Below are 18,589 nucleotides of genomic sequence, written 5' to 3' on the forward strand. Positions count from 1 at the left end.
CATGTCCTGACTCCACAATTCCTCCTCCACATCATGTCCCTTCACTGTACCAGCTCAGTCTCATTACAGTACATTTCCAAACTCTGTTAGTCCTACTAATGTACCATCTCTGAGTCTGTGCCTTGTTCTCCCTGCTTTAGAGCTAGACGACAGTCCACTGTCCTTTCTCATCTGGGTCACAAAATAACCTCTTATTGTAAAACCTTCACAAAGGGATAGCAAAAGTATGTCCCCATGTTCTTTAACATACCTTCCTATAAAAGACAGGATCTAACTCCTTTACTCTTGAATGTGGGCTAGACTGAGTGGCTTGCTCCCAGCAAACAGAATGTGCCTGAAGTGATAGTTTGAGGTCAGGTCATGGAAGACATTGCCACTACTTAGTTGGCTCAGGCTGCTATCACAAAATACCATAGACCAGGTGGCTTAAATAATAAAACTTTATTTCTCACAGTTCTGGAGGCCGGGCAGTCCAAGACTAAGGTGCCAGTAGACTCGGTGTTTAGTGAGAGCTCTCTTCCTGGCTTGCATGATGGCTGCCTTCTCCCTGTGATCTCACATGGCCGAGACAGAAAGGGCTCTGGTCCCTTCCTCTTATAAAGAAAGGCACCAGTCCTGTCAGATGAGGGTCCCACGCTCATAACTTCACTTAACTTCAATTACCTTCCAATCCCCATCTCCAAACAGCATAACATGGGGAGTTGGGGGTCACAACATGTAAACTTGAGGGAAACACAAGTAGGCAGTTCATGACCCCACGTTGGCTTCACTCCCCTGGATCACCGGTTCTGGGGTAAGCCCACAGCCATGTCACAAGGACACTGACGGGGCCTGTGGCAAGGTTGACGTGGAGAGGAAACCACAGTCTGCCAATGCCAAGCACCAAATTGGAAGCCATGACAGTCAGCCAGCTTGGCGTCTAGTACCTATAGCCTCAGCCAGCATCGTAACAGCAACTCACAGAAGACCCTGAGCCAGAAGGTCTCAGCTTAGCACCTCCAGAATTCCTGACCCAAAAGAAAATGTACTGTTGTCCTAAGCCACTATATTTTGAAGCAATTCATAGTACAGCAATGATAACTAAACCCCTCATCCCACTTCCTCCAGTCACAGCCAGAGCCATATTTTACAAAATGTGTGTTATGTCATTCTTTGACTTAAAATTCTTCTCTGGGTCTCGAAAACCTCCATACTAACAGTGAATCTCATGAAAACAGTGTCCAAGATTCTTTAGGGGCTGGCCTCTTGGCCTCAGTTCTCAAGAGCTCACATAAGGACTCTTTCCTCCGGCAGGCCAGAGTGATTTCATATCGGAGGCCCCTCGGCCAGAAATCATCCTTGAAGTGTTAGGTAATACTCCTGAGAGTTGTACGACCCTTTATCAACATGCTAATAAACGCTCACCAGTCCATTACTGGCTCTGACCTAGAAAAGTTTATCTTTTTCGATATCTCCCTAGTACGGAATAGTACTGCATGTGTGGGGGGCATTTGATAAGCAATTTTGATGGAAGAGAGGATAAAATGAATAGAAAAAATTACCTAAAATTGTCTGACTTCATCAGCATCCACTGAGTGAATCGATGAGTACAATTCCTTCAGACATTCTCAATCAACTCATCTAGATCAAACCAACCTTTTGGGGGAGACTCCCATTTCCAGAGGCTGGGAGCCTCAAAGACAAACTCCGTTTTGCATCTTCCCTTTGGCCAGCTGGGGAGAATAACCCCGCTTGACAGGGCAATGCTCCTTGCTCCAGGCCGGGTCCCTGCCACTCTAGGCTTCCCCTCAGATGGACCTGATACTTGGGCGCCATTTTGAACTGATGGTGAACTTGGAAAACTGAGATTTCAGGTTCAGGGTCAGTTTCAGGGATGTGCCTAAGAGAGGCAAGATGGGTGGGTCTGAGAGAGGGAGTCCTGCCACATTTACTTCAACCACAGTGATTTGCTGGAATGTTGCAATTGTATAGATCCTGAGCTCTTTTGGATGTGTGAGCAGGTTGCCAGGGAGGGTAACATGCAGGTGGCATTTTGTACTACTCATCTGAGTGATCCATTTCTCATATGTGTTAGGAAATACCAGTTTTAGTCACTCACATGAAGAAAAATGTTTGTGAGTCAGGATGCCCTGAGGTCCTCCAGAACATCACTTAGATTGGTGGTTGCCTCATCAAGGTAAAGGACCTGAGGGTTTTTATACTTAGGAAGAACCTAGGGGCGCCTGGGTGGCCCAGGTACTGAAGTATCTGCCTTTGGCTCAGGTTCTGATCTCAGGGTCCTGGGATCGAGTCCCATGCTGGGTTCCTTGCCCAATGGGGAGCCTGCTTCTCCCTCTCACTTTCCCTCTCTGCTCACTCTCTCTCTGTGTCTCAAATAAATAATTTTTTTTTTTAAACCACCCTAAACTGCTCACCCTGGTGGGCAAGAGTCCACAGAGCTGAAGGTGAAGGCCTAGATGTCTCCAGCCTCCTCTGGTAGTCCCCCTCATAGGCCCTCATCCCATCACTGGGGGCTGTCACTGGACCTTCCTTCCATGCCTCCTGTGAGCTGAGGAAGCTTCTTCCTAAGTCATTGTCATCTCCCCAAGGTCCCAATCCCTATATCAATTTTCCAGGGGAGCCCCTCATTCGGTGCACGTCTGGCTTGAGCATGGAATTCGCATCAGCTAAAGAACTCCTCATCATGCTGAGAAAGGGTGAAGAACTCTCCTTTCCTCATACCAAGATCTGTCCGCTGAGCATTGGCAGAAGAGGTGGGGAGATACCTCTTCTTTGCTTTCAGCTCCCTTCCTGAAATGAGTGCTCCTGGGTTCTCTCCACAGAAGACACAGAAGGAAAAACATCCAAAGCATTCTGGCAATGCTCCTTGCTCCAGAACGCTGATGGCTTCTTTTATCCTCGAGCTTTTTCTTGATTGTCTTTAATGAAGAAAAACTGGAAGATGTTAATGTCTTCAACACTGGGAGCTAATAACTCTTATGCAGCTACCTCACCTGGGGGAAGCAGGTAGACTTTTGTGCCCCACTTAGGAACAGGAGGAGGGGCTGCCAGCAGGCCCACTTCAGTCAAGGGCAAATCTCTGGAGAAGGTTGTAGGAGAAAGTTAGCTCACGGCTCACAGCAGCAGGGAATGGGTGCAGTTGGAGGGAGAATTTCAACGGACGCCCCAAGAACACCTCCTGCAGGACCTGGGTACTGGTCTCCCATCCTGAGGCTGGTGCACTTTTCACAGCTCGAGGCTTCCTCTCACTGTGGACTGTTTTCTACATCATCGTATGCCACTCCCATTGTTGCACTAGGAATACCTGTGCCTTGATGAGTCACAGCTAAAAAACAAACAAGCAAACAAAACAAGAAAGTGAGATAATCAGCCATAACACAGGCAAGGATGTTCCGTTCGGAGTCAGCATGAATTAAGTGATTCCACGAGGGAAGGAGGAGAGAGCCCTGGGGTGGCACTTGCCCATTCCTCTGGCGAAAATGCTTCTACCCTGGGTCACCAGCTAGCGACCCTTCTGAATCATTACAAATCAGCTCACAGGAATCCACGCAGCACACCATTGCCAAATGCCTCCCCATCGTGCCCATCTCAGGGGGGTTGCGACCTAACCTCCTGTTATGAACTCTGAGTAGAGAAAATGAACAACCCCCAGCAGACCCACTCTCTAAAAGAAACCTGAAATAGTACACCAAAATCTGGACAAGGTGGGTATTTGTGAAGAAGACTCCCTAAGCACCATGACGAAACCAGTTCACAACAGGAGAAGTATGTTCCATGCCCGGCCTGCTTCTTCACACGGGGCTAAGCTTGGGATTTGGGGAGAGTTTCTCACCTCTTTAATGTTCCTTTGCCCTCCAGAATGGTCAGAAAGATTCACAGAGAAGCTTGGTCACTCTAATAGATGGATGGCTGCCCTTGGTGAGCGAGGTAATCAGCTGAACAGACACACCTTCACCAAAGAGTTAGGTCAAAGCCAGATGTGACCCCTATAGGGCACCAGGACTGAGTCCCATGCAGCTGAAGATGCAAACAGCCTTCATCTAGTCTGGGCTAGAAGGCGGAGGCCCCTGAAGCCTTATCTGGTCCCAGGTCCAGCCTCAACTTGGACCTGCCCCAGGTAAAGTAGAAATTTCAGGGCTAGGCAAGGTATGAGGCTAAGCAGACAGATAAGATACAGATTCCCATTCTCACCCACCACAACAAAGCTAACCATCCCCCATCCCAGCCAAAGGGGCAGAAAAAAGACAAAACCACCCCCTCTAAATGACGTCTTGAACACAGATGCCTCAGCCACGCTGGGAGTGACTCTGTGCGAGAGCCCCACCTTATCAGGGGAAAAAGGGAAAAGTGTGCAAGAAGTAGACATTCTGTACCTATAGGTCACATGTAGATCAAAACAATGAATGCCTTATTTTGTGGATTTAGTGTATAAATGTTTACTGAGCACTTACTATGTGCCAGTAACTGTGCAAATCTCTGAGGATAGAAAAGTAAAAAGCACAGTCTGAGCTCTCCTTCAGAACTCCCCACCCCAGCCAGAAGCAGCCTCAGTCCCTGCTGGACCAGAGTCTGGGAGACCCAGCTGGGCACGTAGGGGCAAGAGTGACTGCAGGGTGCAGAGCACAGAGCCAAGAGCCCGCAGAGGACAGAGGCTGGTGGTAACACCAGCATTCAGATGGACAGACAGACCTCACACAGATAAGTGGAAACCCAGGCAGGAAACACACACCAAGGGAAGAGGCAGAAGGACAGAAGCCACAGCCGCCAAAACAGTCAGGTAAGTTTGGTGGAGAGTGGAAGACAGAACTTGGAAGATTCCTGAACTGAGAGCAGAGAAGCCTTTAATTTGTTTGTTTTTTAATAGGATGTCTGTGTCCTCTACCTTTCTGAGAAGGGAGTTATTAAAACCATTAATACTGGTTCAGGATCTCTCCAGGCTCCCACATGCAACATTCCAGCAAATCTAAAATACCATCAGGAGCTCCATTAATTGGTGTGCCAGGGAAGGAGGAAGGAAGGAAAGAATGAAGGAAGAAAGGAAGACAGGGAGGCAGGAAGGAAGGGAGGTACTCCTCACAAGTTACAATAAACCACTGATTGTAAATATGAAGGCTTGGAATCTGTGATCCCTTTCCTTACATGGCTTTAAATTCTGTTTCCCACCCCTGGTTGGATCGGCTACCACTGGGTAATAAAGAAACATACCGACGGTATGCAGTATCTGGTAAAGATGAGCAGTGATATGACTCAACACCCTAAATTTGGGCGTGGTGGGTGAATGACCCCAGATGGGAGACAGGCAGCAGAAAGTTAGGTCTTATGAAAAGCAAGGTGTAGGCAGAGCTGTCATGTAGGTTGAAAACAGAAAGACCGAGAGAGGCCACTTGGATGGTGAGTCTGGAAGACCCGAATTCAGGAGCCGTGGGAAGGAAAGGACGGATGCCGTTGGCACACAGCGGCACGTGGGCTGTCACAGGACAGGGTCCAGGAGGTCTAGCACAGCAAAGCTAATGGCTGAAAAGCCCCTGTCTGCCCCCGTGCTTCTCTTGGTGCCAGAAACATGAGTGTAGACAAATTCTGCTGATCCATCTCCTTGGAAGAGAGCAAGGAAGGGCCGGACAAGGAGCCGCTCCATTAGGCTGGAAGCCCTGGAGGGCCGAGCCTGCCCTCCCCCGTGTCCCCCACAATGTGCACTGCTCCCAGCAGAGGCTCAGGGAGTATTTCTGGTTTTTCAGTGAAGGCCATTTCTTCCTTACAGTCCTCTTCAGCAGTTATAAACTGAGGACATTCCTGCACAGATTATCTGGACCGACAAGGCCTCTGTCCAGGTTGGACCACGCAAGACCGACCCACGGGCTTGCCCGGGGCCCAGAGGAAGGACTCACCTTCGCTGAGTAGAAGGAAGGCCACTGTGCTCCGCTGAGCCGTACAGGTCAAGGCTGGAGGCCCAGGGCTGCACTGATCAAAACCTTTGAGTCAGAGGAATAAACTGGGACCCAGAGAGCTGAAGTGGCCATGAGGGGTTCCCAAGCCTCTCGGTCCCCGTCACTCTCTATCCCACATGTTCCCCATGATGCCTTGATCACACCTGGGCCACTTTCAGAGGTCTTGCATAGCAGCCTGGGAGTGATGACAGGAGCAAAGTTCTGACCGCAGCTCCAAAAATAAGGTGTAGCCCCCCCAACCCACTGTGTGCAGAATGGCAGGTCGCAGACCCCAGCCAGTGAGAGACCAGGCTCATGCAGACAGTGCTTTGCCCTACAAGATGTGCGTTCCCCTAGAAGTGTCCAGAAGGGATCACAGAGAGCAGAGGAGACAGCGTCTGTCAGGAGAAACCGTGTGTGCTGGGGGGGGGGGGGGGAGTGCGTATGTGTGTCCTGCAGCGTCCCGGTCCCCCATCACTGCCACCTCCCTTGGAGACGCCCCTCTCTGCAGTCCGGCAGAGTTCAGCCAGCCGACGAGGACGAGGTGTCCATGTCCCCTTCTCCTCGCAGCTCTGCTGGGGGAGAGGGGGGTCCCTGGATCAGGAATGGAAACACAAATGGCAGGTGGTGCAATGAGAGGAGGTGGCTGGCGCTGACCTGGGGGGGACACGGTCTAAGGAATTACTTACGTGGCCCAAGAACTGTGGAGTCGAAATCAGCACTTAAGCGGAATGTGTGTGTGCGTCCGTCTGTCACCTCGTGAGCAGCCCCGAGGGCCGCCGGTCAGTGTTTGTTGAGTAAGGATTTAATTCATTTAATGAAGGATTAAATGACTGAGTGGATCAGTCGGTGGGACAAATGCACCCGCTTTTGAGAACAAGGTCTAAGACTAGACAAGTGGCGTGGCCGAAATTGCACTGGAAGTGTTCAGGGAGGTGATGGTTGAAAACATTTGGAAGGTCAATGCCGAGGGTAAATTCATCTGAAGGAAGGAATTGGAATGCCCGGGAACAGTGTCCTGGTCCTCTTTTTCTGTGAATGATGGATCACGACAGGAATTAAAGATTAGGTTATTTTAGAAAATAAAAGGGAAGCGGCCTGTGCATTTATTATTAAATGCTCTTGTTTACCTAAAGAGAGGGAGCAATCCGTCTCCCCTACTACACATAGATACACCCCATGTTTTACACTGCGTGTATTTATCACATACTACACACACACACACACCATATACTTTATGTGAGCCCTATGCACACACAGTATATGTTAATTGATAGAATGGTGATGCACACACTGGCTATTTCCAGGATTTAAAGGGATTTAAAATCCTGACACTGCATTCAGTATCTCAGTTTATCATCACTTAGATTCTGGAAAAAGTTCCCAGGAATATGAAGAAAAACACTGAAAATCCCACTGTCTGATAGTTCCTTCATGTCAGCTTAACCTTAATTGCCTACAGTAAGTCCAATTAGTGGCAAATCAGATTTCCCCTTCATTTCATCTGATGAAGTCAGCTTTGGCAGGAGCATCTGCCAGCTCGGACCAGGGTGAAGAGGGAGAAGAGAAGGACGAGGCTCGGAGCCGTGGGCAGAGAGCAGGGGACCCGGTGTGGAGCCGAGAGCTGCAGGCAGCTGGGGTCTCCAGCACTTTCCTCTGCACTGTGCCTCCTTGTCCTGTTTCCTGGGCTCCGGCATGCCCAGCCTTCCTCCTGCTACCCGGGGTTCTTCTCTGAGGCTCATGTCTTCACTGAAGAATGCACTATCTTGCGTAGAGTGTATAGCTTTTATAAGCTATTGCTTATACTTATAGCTGTGACTGATTTAGATAAGACTCAAATCCATCAGGGACAATCCTAGGGGGAAAAAATAACTTGTAATCTACCTTTGAAGTAGATTTTTGAGCTCTCTCTTAGTTCTGTCTCTCTGTCTCTGTTTTGTCTCTGTCTGTGTGTGTGTGTCTTTCTTGAACACACACACACACACACACACACAAACCCCTTCTCCCACATTCTTTGCTGACCCAGCCCCCCAAGAGCACAGTACTTCTCAGGGAACGTGATGAGTCCTTTTGGCCTCCGGGATCCTGCAGCCCCTGACTGGGGTGCCAGGACGCAGGACGACAGGCAGAGGCATGTCCTCTGGGGAGCACAGGGCAGCCACCGCCACGGGCGTGTGGGACCGGGGCCCGGCTGCCGGCAGAGCTGGCCCCACGTGAGGCACACCCTGCCAAAGCCTCCTCTTTGCATCTCAAGGTCACAATAATAGATTATGAAAGAGTGGAAAAGCACTGCCCAGAAAATGGGCCATGGGGACTTTCCTCTGGGCAAGGAAGCCGAGAACAACGCAATGAGGTAGCAGATCGTTCGAGCTCCTCGAGGCAAGGGAAGGGGACTGTGGGATCCCTCCACACCTGCAACATCGCCCCTCAGATGGCCTCGAGAAACCCCGATGCCAAGACAACATGGAAGGTGGGATAATAGGAAGATGATTTCCAGGGTGTTTTTATGTAGAAGAAATTCTATCTCAAACACAAAAGGGTTTCACAAGAACCAAATAGTTTCCTATTATGTTTCGTGGCAGTGACTTCTTTTTTAATCCCTTGCAAATTAAGGTGGGACAAATGTTCTCATAAAATAAACATTTCCCTGTCTTTAAAAACCACCGATAAATAGTCCAGACTAATGACGCTTTGCCTCTCCTAAAAAATAGGGGAGGCCTGTCATTCTGGAGTAGCAAACAGCTAACTCCTTAAACACACTCAGAGAACGGGAGACCGTTCCAGTCGTGACGTCCTCAGTGATGACACTGGTTTCCAAGGGCCAGAAACAAGCACACTCAAAGAAAACATTTTATGTAAGATGCTAGACTAACTACACTTCAAGTCTTGACTTAAAAAGCAAATAACTCGAAAATGAAAATAAAATTCCTCTATAAAAGGAACTTTTTTTCTTCCTTTTTTTTTTTTTTTTTTTTTTTTTGGTAAGTAAGCTCTCTGCCTGACCTGGGGCTTGAACTCGCCACCCAGATATCAGGAGTCACATGGGCTCCACCAACCAAGCCAGGCGGGCACTGTAAAAGGAAGGCTTTTAATCCAAGCCACACTCTCTGTTTAAAAATACTTTGTGGTCTTAACTTTTTCTGAGATGAAAGCAAGTGGTTTAGGGTAAAATCAGACCCCGGGTAATTCTCTAAGGGGAGGCCAGGCCCTTGGAATTTACTTCCAACACAATTTATTCCCCAACGGTTTAACAAAGAGGTCAGCATATTACAGTATCATGTCCTAGGGATAGAACGCCCAGGGGCGATGGCCAGTAGAATTGGAAATTCCAGAAGCTTTTCTAGTCTCCTTTAAATTGCTAGCAGCAGCTCTGCCCACCCCAAGTGCTTCTCCTCCCCCTGTCCTCCTGGCATTGCCTAGTGGCTGTCAGCACTGGAAACCAGTCTTACCAGTTTCTGAGCTGCCAGGCACCTTCTTTAACTGTCTGGACCGTGGGCCCCTCTCTTAGGAGCTGGCCTGCAGGGAACTGGCAAGGATCTGTGCCAGAGGGCAACTCTGCATGCCCGGACAGAGGTAGACGCCATGGCCCGGAGAAGCCACCAAATGGGCAGGACTCCACTGAGACCCATGGTCGCATCACACAGGCCCTTTGCTCGGAGAGCCAAGCCCTTCCCAGAACAACTCATGAGCCTCAGGCCTTACATCTCAGCCAGAGCTTTTCAGCTGCAGTGTGTCCTCCTAGTTATTTATCTTCCCTCTGCGGCTTCAGGCAGGTCACCCCGGGGTGCTGCCATACCCCCTCTCTTTGCGAAACAGAGGAGATTACTACTGACTCCCGATAAATCATCATAGGTGTTTCCAGCCAGCCACAGAGCCCAACGGAGCCGGTATGGTGCCTCCCTTCAGCACATGGCTTGGGATCAGCTGAGCTCAAAGGATGTGGGGATACCAGGACCAGGATATCCTGGTGTGCCAGCCCCAGCCCCAGGACGGTGGCCCTGTCCTGCTTGGGTGGGGGTGGGAGGGAGTTGCAGGGCTCAGGGTATAAAACACAACTGCCTGTGAGTTCAGAACACCTGGTCCTGCCTGGAATCTTTTTTTTTTTTTTTTTTTTTTTTTTTTTTTTTTTGAGAGAGAGAGAGAGAGTGCTCATGAGTGAGGGGAGGGGCAGATGGGGCTCGATCCCAGGACCCAGGGATCATGACCAGAGCCGAAGGCAGACGCTTAGCCAACTGAGCCACCCAGGTGTCCCCTGGAATCCTCACAAAAGAGGTGAGAAGGGAGAGAGTCTGTCACATCTCCGAACAGTGTCTGCTGGATAAAAGCAAGAATGCCCAGTTCCTTCCTTTTAAATATATTCTTTCTTGATCACAAAATAATCAAAATACACAGAAAAGTATAGAAATAATACAGCTGAGCCCCCAGGTACCCACCAGTTAATTCGCTTTCTCATGTTGCCATATTTGCTTCAGACTTTAAAAAAAAAAAAAAAAAAAAAATGCAATCACTCAACCTAGCACAAGGCAGTTCCCCGAAGGGATTTTCAGGGCCACGAGTACTGGAGCAAATACAACATGAAACAAAGCCCAGCTCATTCCCGCAGGACAGCTCGGTTAATGAGTATTATTTATTTTTCCTGGTCTCTGGGCTGTGAGCGGCTAGTCGTCTAGTCCAGGCTCAGCTCTTGGGACTGATGTTGTGACATGAGCTCCCTGCTTGGTCTCACGTCCTGCCTACCAAGGCTATGTGCCACTCAGGCCCTTCCCAGTCCCTGGGCAGGCAGGCCCCTGCTTTCTGCTCCTCTCGAGGCCCACCCAGTCCTCCGTGTCCCCCTGTCCCAGGCTGTCCACAGGCACCAGTCTGCCTTCAGTTCTACACCCTAAGCGTTTCTATGAATATAGGCTTTGTGGACTGTTTATTCATGTGACATTAATCCCAAGGGAAACCCAAGCAGCGCAGGGACCATTATCCTTATTTGCTTTGGGGTGTCCGCGTCATGGCACGCTGCTGCCTGGGTGTTGAGAACCTGCCCGAATGAGGCCTGAGACTGGCGGGCAGAGCGAAGAGTCGTCCACCGCTGTCAGAGGGGAGGGAGGCCGGGCGGCCTGCTACCTCTGGCTCCCAGCCTCAGCCCAGCGTCCGGACACCGCACAGAGCCCGGTCCCCAGAGCCCGACCTGGGAGAGGGTGTACTCTGATCAGCACAGAGCTGGCGCCATGGGGCTCCTTCGGCTACTTTTCTGAATCACCAGGTCACTAGTTTCGCCGAATTCTGGTGTCAAATCATCCCAGGGTTCCTTCTGGAGCCCACGCAGCCGAACCAAGCTGCGCTGTGGAAAACCCAGGGGGACCAAGGAGCCCAAGGAAGGCCTCACCAAGGAGGACGAGTTTTGCAATTCCAAGGAGGCGGGTAGAGGGGTGGCTGGATTGCAGGAGGGGCAGACCCTCTGGGCCCTCAGCCACGCCTTTTCCCCTCCTGGCAACTGGCTCCCTCTCGAGCTTGAGAAATCCAAGCCTTGCATCTGTGCTCACCAAGCGGCCTTTAGTAGCCATCACACCGAGGCCATGGGGCTGTGCATGGCTGGTGACAGCTGTTCCCTTGACTTTCTGGAGGAGGAAATTAACTCTGAGGTCGTAAAGCCATGATAGGAACTGAAACTGGCCCTTCTCTGCCTGGGCCTCACACCCTGCTTATCTGCAAACGTGCGCATGCGCAAACGCACCAGCCGTGGCATCACTCTCCCAGCAGAGGCTGGTTGGACAAAGCCTCGAGCGCCCCTCCCAACGACGTTGGTCCCTCCTGTGCACTTTGGCTGGCTAGGGAACCAGTGGGGTTATGCGTGAGAAAACCCGCTTTTAACCAAATCCGGTGCTCATCCTAGGACTTGGCAGGTAGGCGTAACAGGAGGCTCCCTTCCTGGGCCAGGTGGCAATGCTCCACTTTGTCTTCCCTGGCCCTTGGAGTCTCTCACAGGTGAGGGAGTGGTTTCTGGAAGCACAGGAATTTGCGGTGGTGGATTAGGCTGCAGGCAGACCCTCCATACCCCCAGCCGAGAAGCCAGAAAGTCTGGGAGGAGGCTTAGCATTCTCAGTGAGCACTCTCCCAGAAACCCGCCAGCCTCCCCACAGCAGCGGGGTGGCTGTGCTTTGGAGACATACCATGTTCTCTGCCTACCGGGCCTGAGGAACAAAAAGGAAGGGGCTGGGGGGGGGGGGGGGGGGGAAGTAGGGCAACAGCTCTTATCAGACTTCCAGAGAAAGAGACACCACGGGTCAGAGAGGCCCAGACAAGAACACTCAAAAAGGAAGGAGGGAGGGAAAGAGAGAGGGTAGGAAGGGTTGGAAGGATGGGGGAAGGGAGAAGATGGAGGGAAGGAGGGAGAGAAGGGAAAAAAGAAACTGACTCATTAAGCTATCCAGGAAGGATCATCATAGAATCTTCTCTTTAACAGTGGTAAGGATGTCCGATTGCATGCGACTTTTCCTATCAAGCCCTGATTATCCCCAAATCACATCCTTTGCCTTCTTATTTCCAATTCTTAAGGACTTTCTTTCTTTCTGCTCATATATCAGCAACCTTAGTCACTAAACCCTATCTGGGGGGTGATCATTCAGCAGCCAGCCCAGTCCAGGCTGAAGCACCTGGCTATCCCCCACATGGGGTTACAATCTGTTTCTCTGTCTCCTTCTTTGTGGAGGAGAAAGACGCCTGCAGTGTGACAGTCAGCAAGGTCCTAGCCCCTGCTTTAAGGAATCCTAGGGGTCTGTGAGTGACTGTAAGGGGTTCTTGAAGCCATATTCTCACCAAATACTGTCTAAAGCAAAATATTCAATATGCCAGCCACTAACCACACGTGTCTATTGGCATGTGGCCATTGCGATATGCTGGAAGTGTTTTCTAAGACTTCATATAAAAAAAGAATAAAAACTATCTCAATAATTTTTTAGTATCCATTACATGTGAACTGATGTTATTTGGTCCTGTTGGGTAAAAAGAGATATAGTATTAAAATTATTCTCACTGGGCTCCTGGGTGGCTCAGTGGGTTAAGCCACTGCCTTCAGTTCAGGTCATGGCCTCAGGGTCCTGGGATGGAGCCCTGAGTTGGGAAACTGCTCAGCAGGGAGCCTGCTTCCTCCTCTGTGTCTGCCTGCCTCTCTGCCTACTTGAGATCTGTGTGTGTGTATGTCAAATAAATAAAATCTTTAAAAAAAAAATATTTTTACCGGCTCCTTCTGTATTGTTACAAAATACACATAACATAAAATTTATCCTCTTAGCCCTTCTGAAGTGCAGGTCAGTGGCACTAAGTTCAGCCACACTGTTGTGCAAACACGACCCCCACCCTTCTCCAGAATTTTTTTCAATATCCCAAACTGAAACTCTGTACCCATTCAACACGAACTTCCCAACCCCAACCTCCCACCCCCACTGCCCTTGGCAACCACCCTTCTACTTTCCGTCTCGATGAACTTGCCTACTCTAGGGACCTCACATAAGTGGAATCACACAGTATTTGTCCTTTTGTGACTGGCTTATTTCACGGAGCATAATGTTCTCAAGGTCTATCCATGTCGTAGCCTGTGTCAGATTTTCCTTCCTAAGGCTGAATCATATCCCATTGTATGTACAGACCACATTTCGTTTGACCACTCATCTGTCATTGGACACTTGGGTTGCTTCCAATTTTTTACTATTGTGAATAAAGTCGCTATGAACCCCTATGTACAAATCTCTCTTCAAGATCCTGCCTTCGACTCCCACACGTTTTCTACTAGACAGCTTTAGTCCAGAATGAATAAGGCACAAGTACTATCACACAGGAGTGTTTTGACAATGAAAGGAAACCTGACATTTAAAATATAGAAAATCTAGTTCCCATTAAAGATCTCTAGATTTTTTTCCCCAGCGATAACACTTTATGCTTTTTCTCTCTGCTCTAAGAACTTAAACTAGAGCTGCCATGTCAAAAGAGATCAGGAGTAACTCCTCCTAGTATGAGGGAGGCCCTACACAGGACCTGGAAGACCTAAAAATTCAGAGAACCCTTTTAAGTGTCCATAGAATGGGCTGGTTCCTGTGACTGGGGGGGTATTGCCTCCAGAGCTCACTGATTTTTTTTTTTTTTAAAGATTTTATTTATTTGTTTGACAGAGTTCACAAGTAGGCAGAGAGGCAGGCAGAGAGAGAGAGAGAGAGGAGGAAGCAGGCTCCCCGCTGAGCAGAGAGCCCGATGCGGGCCTCGATCCCAGGACCCTGAGATCATGACCTGAGCCGAAGGCAGCGGCTTAACCCACTGAGCCACCCAGGCGCCCCTTACTGATGTTTTGAACCTAGGGGAGGAGGTGTCCATGTCTGAAAAGTCTGCTGGTAAATTTCGCACCATCTGAGGGAAGAACGTCTAGAGCTAGGGATAGCAAATGCGGTCTCCATGGAAACCTCAACACTACTGGAACCTTCCGATGACAAAGGCACTCATCTTGTTCCAAGGGAGGGATGGTATGCCATCACAATCTAGTCCCTGGGTCTTAGAGGAATGAATGTATTCTTTGATTCTCTAGCCACACCAAGTCCTCTCTTCCCACCACAAGGAATGGGTGGACTCGAAAACACTTCTACTTTTCATAAATTCCCCTATTTTCCCTGAGGAAACAGCATGGCCAGCCCAGAGGTCCTTCCCTTTATCTTCCCTCAAATCTCACAAGAGCGTGGCCCACCCAACAGGGAGGGGTGTTCCTACAAAAGCTCTAACCAATGACTCAGTTTAAAGGAGAAAAAGAAGAAAGTATGTGGAAAAGGCAAGAACGATGGGGAGTTCTGTTATGTCTTCTTTCTCACTAAGAAGAATAAGCTTAAACATGTCAGCCTTAGACAGTAGCTGTCAATACAGTTTTAAAGCAAAATGATGGCAATATATTCATGGTAGTTGACAAACTGAAGACCAGGCAAGAATGAGGAATTAAATGAATACAGTAGGACCTGGTCACCTATTATGAAAAGATAATATAAAGAATAATATTAGGTAGCTTATTTGGATGTACTGAAGGAAAATGCCAAATCTAATGTTTTATAGTTTATATATAATATGAGGCTTACATAAGTCTTCTTTTTTTTCTAGAATCATACATACAGGGAGATTTGATATATTAATATAGAGCAAGACATACCTTGACAACTCCTTTTATACCCAGTTGGAAGCCCCAGTATGGTATCCAACATGGTCATCTAATTTCTCAGTCTTCGCCTGAAGAATTCAGTTGAGGTATAATTTCACTTATGTGATTCTGGGGGTTTGGGTAAGGATCTAATGAAATAATAGTTGTGGGAAGACTCTAGAACATCCAGAGGACCAGGGACAGTATCGTAGCCAATGGAGGTTATCTGAGGTGCGATTATTGCTAATTAAAACATCAAGAGGACCATTAAAAGGATTATTCTAAAAGTAAATGCATTTCCTTATACTAGACTTCTTATCGGGGAGACTGAGAAAACATGGACTTTCATAGAAAGAAGAAAACCTACACTGACCATATTAAAGACACAAAATACAGGATTTCTCACCCAATCCACTAAAGTTCATCATCTTTTTAAGAAGTTTATAGGGACATTGTGGGCTCCTATGCATCAGAAAGTTCGCATTTAGTGTAGAAAACTTTTCCTTTGCAGCCCATTGGATGAGGGTGGGAGAGAGTTAACCAAAGAGAGCTGAAAAATAATTCTGTGACCTCCGCTATTATATGCACAGTTTCCTGCAAGTTGTAGTCAAGTTCCTGGAGAAGAAAAAAGTGTGTGTGCGTGTGTGCGCGCGCACACACACATTTAGCTTCACAATCCTAAAACTTTTAGGTCCTAGGTGCTTTCATCCTTCCCTCCTCCCAAAAAAGGACAAAGCTTCAACATGAGCAGTGCGGGGCTCCAAAATTTGGGGGCTTCTGTGTCGCGATCTGCCCAAGCTGTTAAACGGAAGAGTAGCTGAGCACTGGAGACCCCATTCCCCCAGAGCCCGCGCGGCATCTTGGCCTGAAGCAGGTGTGACAGTGACACAGGTGGCTTGTCAGGGTCAGGTTGGCACATTTCTCGCCCAGGGCTCGGGGTAAATGTTTAGATTTCATTTTTCAGTCCCCCGCGTCCGCGTCCCCAGCAGGCCCCTGCATGCTCCCCTCCTACAGCCTTTGTCTCCTCTCCTAGCCCGGTGGGAAGTCAAGAGGGGAGAGGAGAGGAGAGAAGGGAAGGGAGGGGTGGGACAGGGCGGGACGGGGAGGTTTTGCAGCGCCTCCAACTCTCCCCCAAGAACCACTTTTCAGCCCCATCAAATTCCTTCCCCTTCTCTCTCCCGTGGGCTGGCCCTGCCTGGCGCTGGGAAGCAGGCTTGTTTACACAGCTCCTTATGCGCGCTTTGCAGTTGCTATAGCAACCACCAGGGGTCAGTTTATAGAAGGAGAGGAAGTTCACTTTTGGGGAGTTAGCTTTCCAGCTCCTGTGCAAAGCACAGCTGAAAACAAAAGACCCAGACACCCATGGAGGAAACACATTGAAAAGTTTCCTATGAGCAGAAGCATCATTCAGAGTGTGAAACTTCACTGGGCAATGCTTTCCTGCTAAAAGAGCTGTTCTAGAACAGCTGATAGGAGAGTGAAGGTCTCATTGTATCTCCAGAGCCTCCTCTCCTGCCTTCCTCTCACCCCTTCCCCTTGCCCTTAATAGCCTGGAGGCAGTCCTTAGGCGTTAGAATAGCAAGGGTGGCTGGGTTCAAGTGGTAAGTTTCGTTAATGTAATGTATGGACGGGGAATCAGAAAGATCTTTAGAAAATGTATTACTCCCCTCTTTCCCATGGGGAGGGAGGCAGCATGCCACTGGAGCAGAATACCTATCTCAAGGTCGGAGCCAAACAGAACGGAGCCCCTTCACCTATAGCAAGGGGGCTGGAAAAACTCCCAGGATGCCTTCCGCACTCACACCTGACTAAGTAAACTGATTGAGCGAATAAAAAATACAGGATGCCCAATTAAATTTGATTTTCAAACAAACAACAAAGGAATTTTTGTATAAGTCTATTCCACACAATGTTTGTGACATACCTAGAGTAAATCTAACTTCACCCAACCCTAGCCAAACCCTCCTCCTCACTACCGCTGCCTCCAACAAAAGTATTAACAGATGAGTTCTCTCAAAAGCAAATCAAATCTCAGGTTACCGTCTAGGATGATCTGACCCTTGAATTATCTGGTTAAGGAAGGAAGGAAGAGAAGGAGGGAAGGAAGAAAAGAAGGAAGGAAGAAAACTTACATATAAGCACATAGTAAACGAGAGGCTAGTCAACCTACCAACAGGTCAATGAGTTCACCATCTTCCCTCAGAGTCACACACCAGGAGCATAAATGACCTGATGGCTAAGTAAAAAAGACTGCAGTACTGGGTATCTACTTTCACTTTTTTACTAAGAGTCAGTCAGTTTTCTGAAGAATTACGATTTTTATTGCCTTGACAGGAAAAAAATGTTTTTAAGGTGTTGTTTTTTTCCCCCCCACAAAGAAAAAATAACATGTGTTTCTGAGTATTATACTGGGGAGCTGGAGTGGAGTGGAGTGCACTGTCGCCCCCTGTTCAGCCTCTTGTGGTTTTGGTGCCTGTACACACACGTCCATGCGGAGAAAATGACATTTGCATTTATCAAACTTACACTTTATCCAGCATGGCTTTTGCTTAAGAAAGTTGCATGGCTTCATCATGGAGGGAAGGAAGGCTGGCTCCACGAATGTCGTGCTGAATTTTACCGAACTTCTGGAAAACCTAGACCACCAGTCGTAACGCTGTAAACTGTGGTACCTTTACCTCTGTTTTGACCCTAAATTCACAAGCCTAAAATTGAAGGCGAATAAATCATGAAACATAATCTTGCGTGAAAACAAAGCAGATTGGAGCAACAATATGTTCCATAAGGCCCCAGCCAACTCAGACTACAAGGGTTCCCACAGCTCTAATCCGAAACACGTAATTAAAGGGAAACTGTCAAGATAAACATCATGTACCATAAAAATGTTCTCACCTGTTGTTAACTCTGAAATTCTCAGTACAGTTTTCACCAAGGGGTGGGGAGTGTTATTTTAGAATCCGATGCTTCCAGTCTAGAGCTTGAGTTCTAATCTTGTCTCTTCTACTCCTGAATATGATCCTGTGAAAGTCTGTGGGCCGCCTATGACTCAGTTTCCCCACAGGCAAAATGCGGATACTGGATCATTATTAAGCGTTCCTTGCCTGACTGAAGGGGTATTGTGAGAACATCTATAAATCACTCTGAGCTATTCAGACAAAAGGCAGGAAGTTATGAAATGTGATTATTCGCACTATTCATTTTTAAACAAGGAACTTGATTTAGGAGTTGGAATCAATTGAGTTTATTTTTGTTTAAAGCACTGTGAAAAGACATAATTTTTGAAATCCTATTTTCATTTATTTTAAAAAAAATAGCTATTTACCTTTTATTTTTCCTTAATCGTTGTTAATAAATCCCATATTTGCAACTCAAGCTGTCAGACAGTGTCTCTTTAACACCATTCAACAGCTGTTAAATGGGATAATCACCTGTTTATCCTCAGGTCATTAATTCAAATGCTAATTGCACTCTAGACCCTGGCTAATTCTCCCACTCGGGCCAGACTAGGCAC

General features: G+C 48.2%; 1 long non-coding RNA gene across 1 annotated transcript; it reads right to left on the bottom strand.

The window, feature by feature from the left end:
* Window positions 1-422: 422 nt before the first annotated feature.
* LOC132018768 (uncharacterized) lies at window positions 423-18,172 on the bottom strand. Its single transcript, XR_009404574.1, has 2 exons — window positions 17,971-18,172; window positions 423-3,325 (listed from the first exon to the last, which is right to left on the bottom strand). It is a non-coding gene; the product is annotated as an uncharacterized LOC132018768 (long non-coding RNA).
* Window positions 18,173-18,589: the final 417 nt, after the last annotated feature.

The sequence above is a fragment of the Mustela nigripes genome, chromosome 5 (genome assembly GCF_022355385.1).
Source record: "Mustela nigripes isolate SB6536 chromosome 5, MUSNIG.SB6536, whole genome shotgun sequence".
NCBI lineage: Eukaryota > Metazoa > Chordata > Mammalia > Carnivora > Mustelidae > Mustela > Mustela nigripes.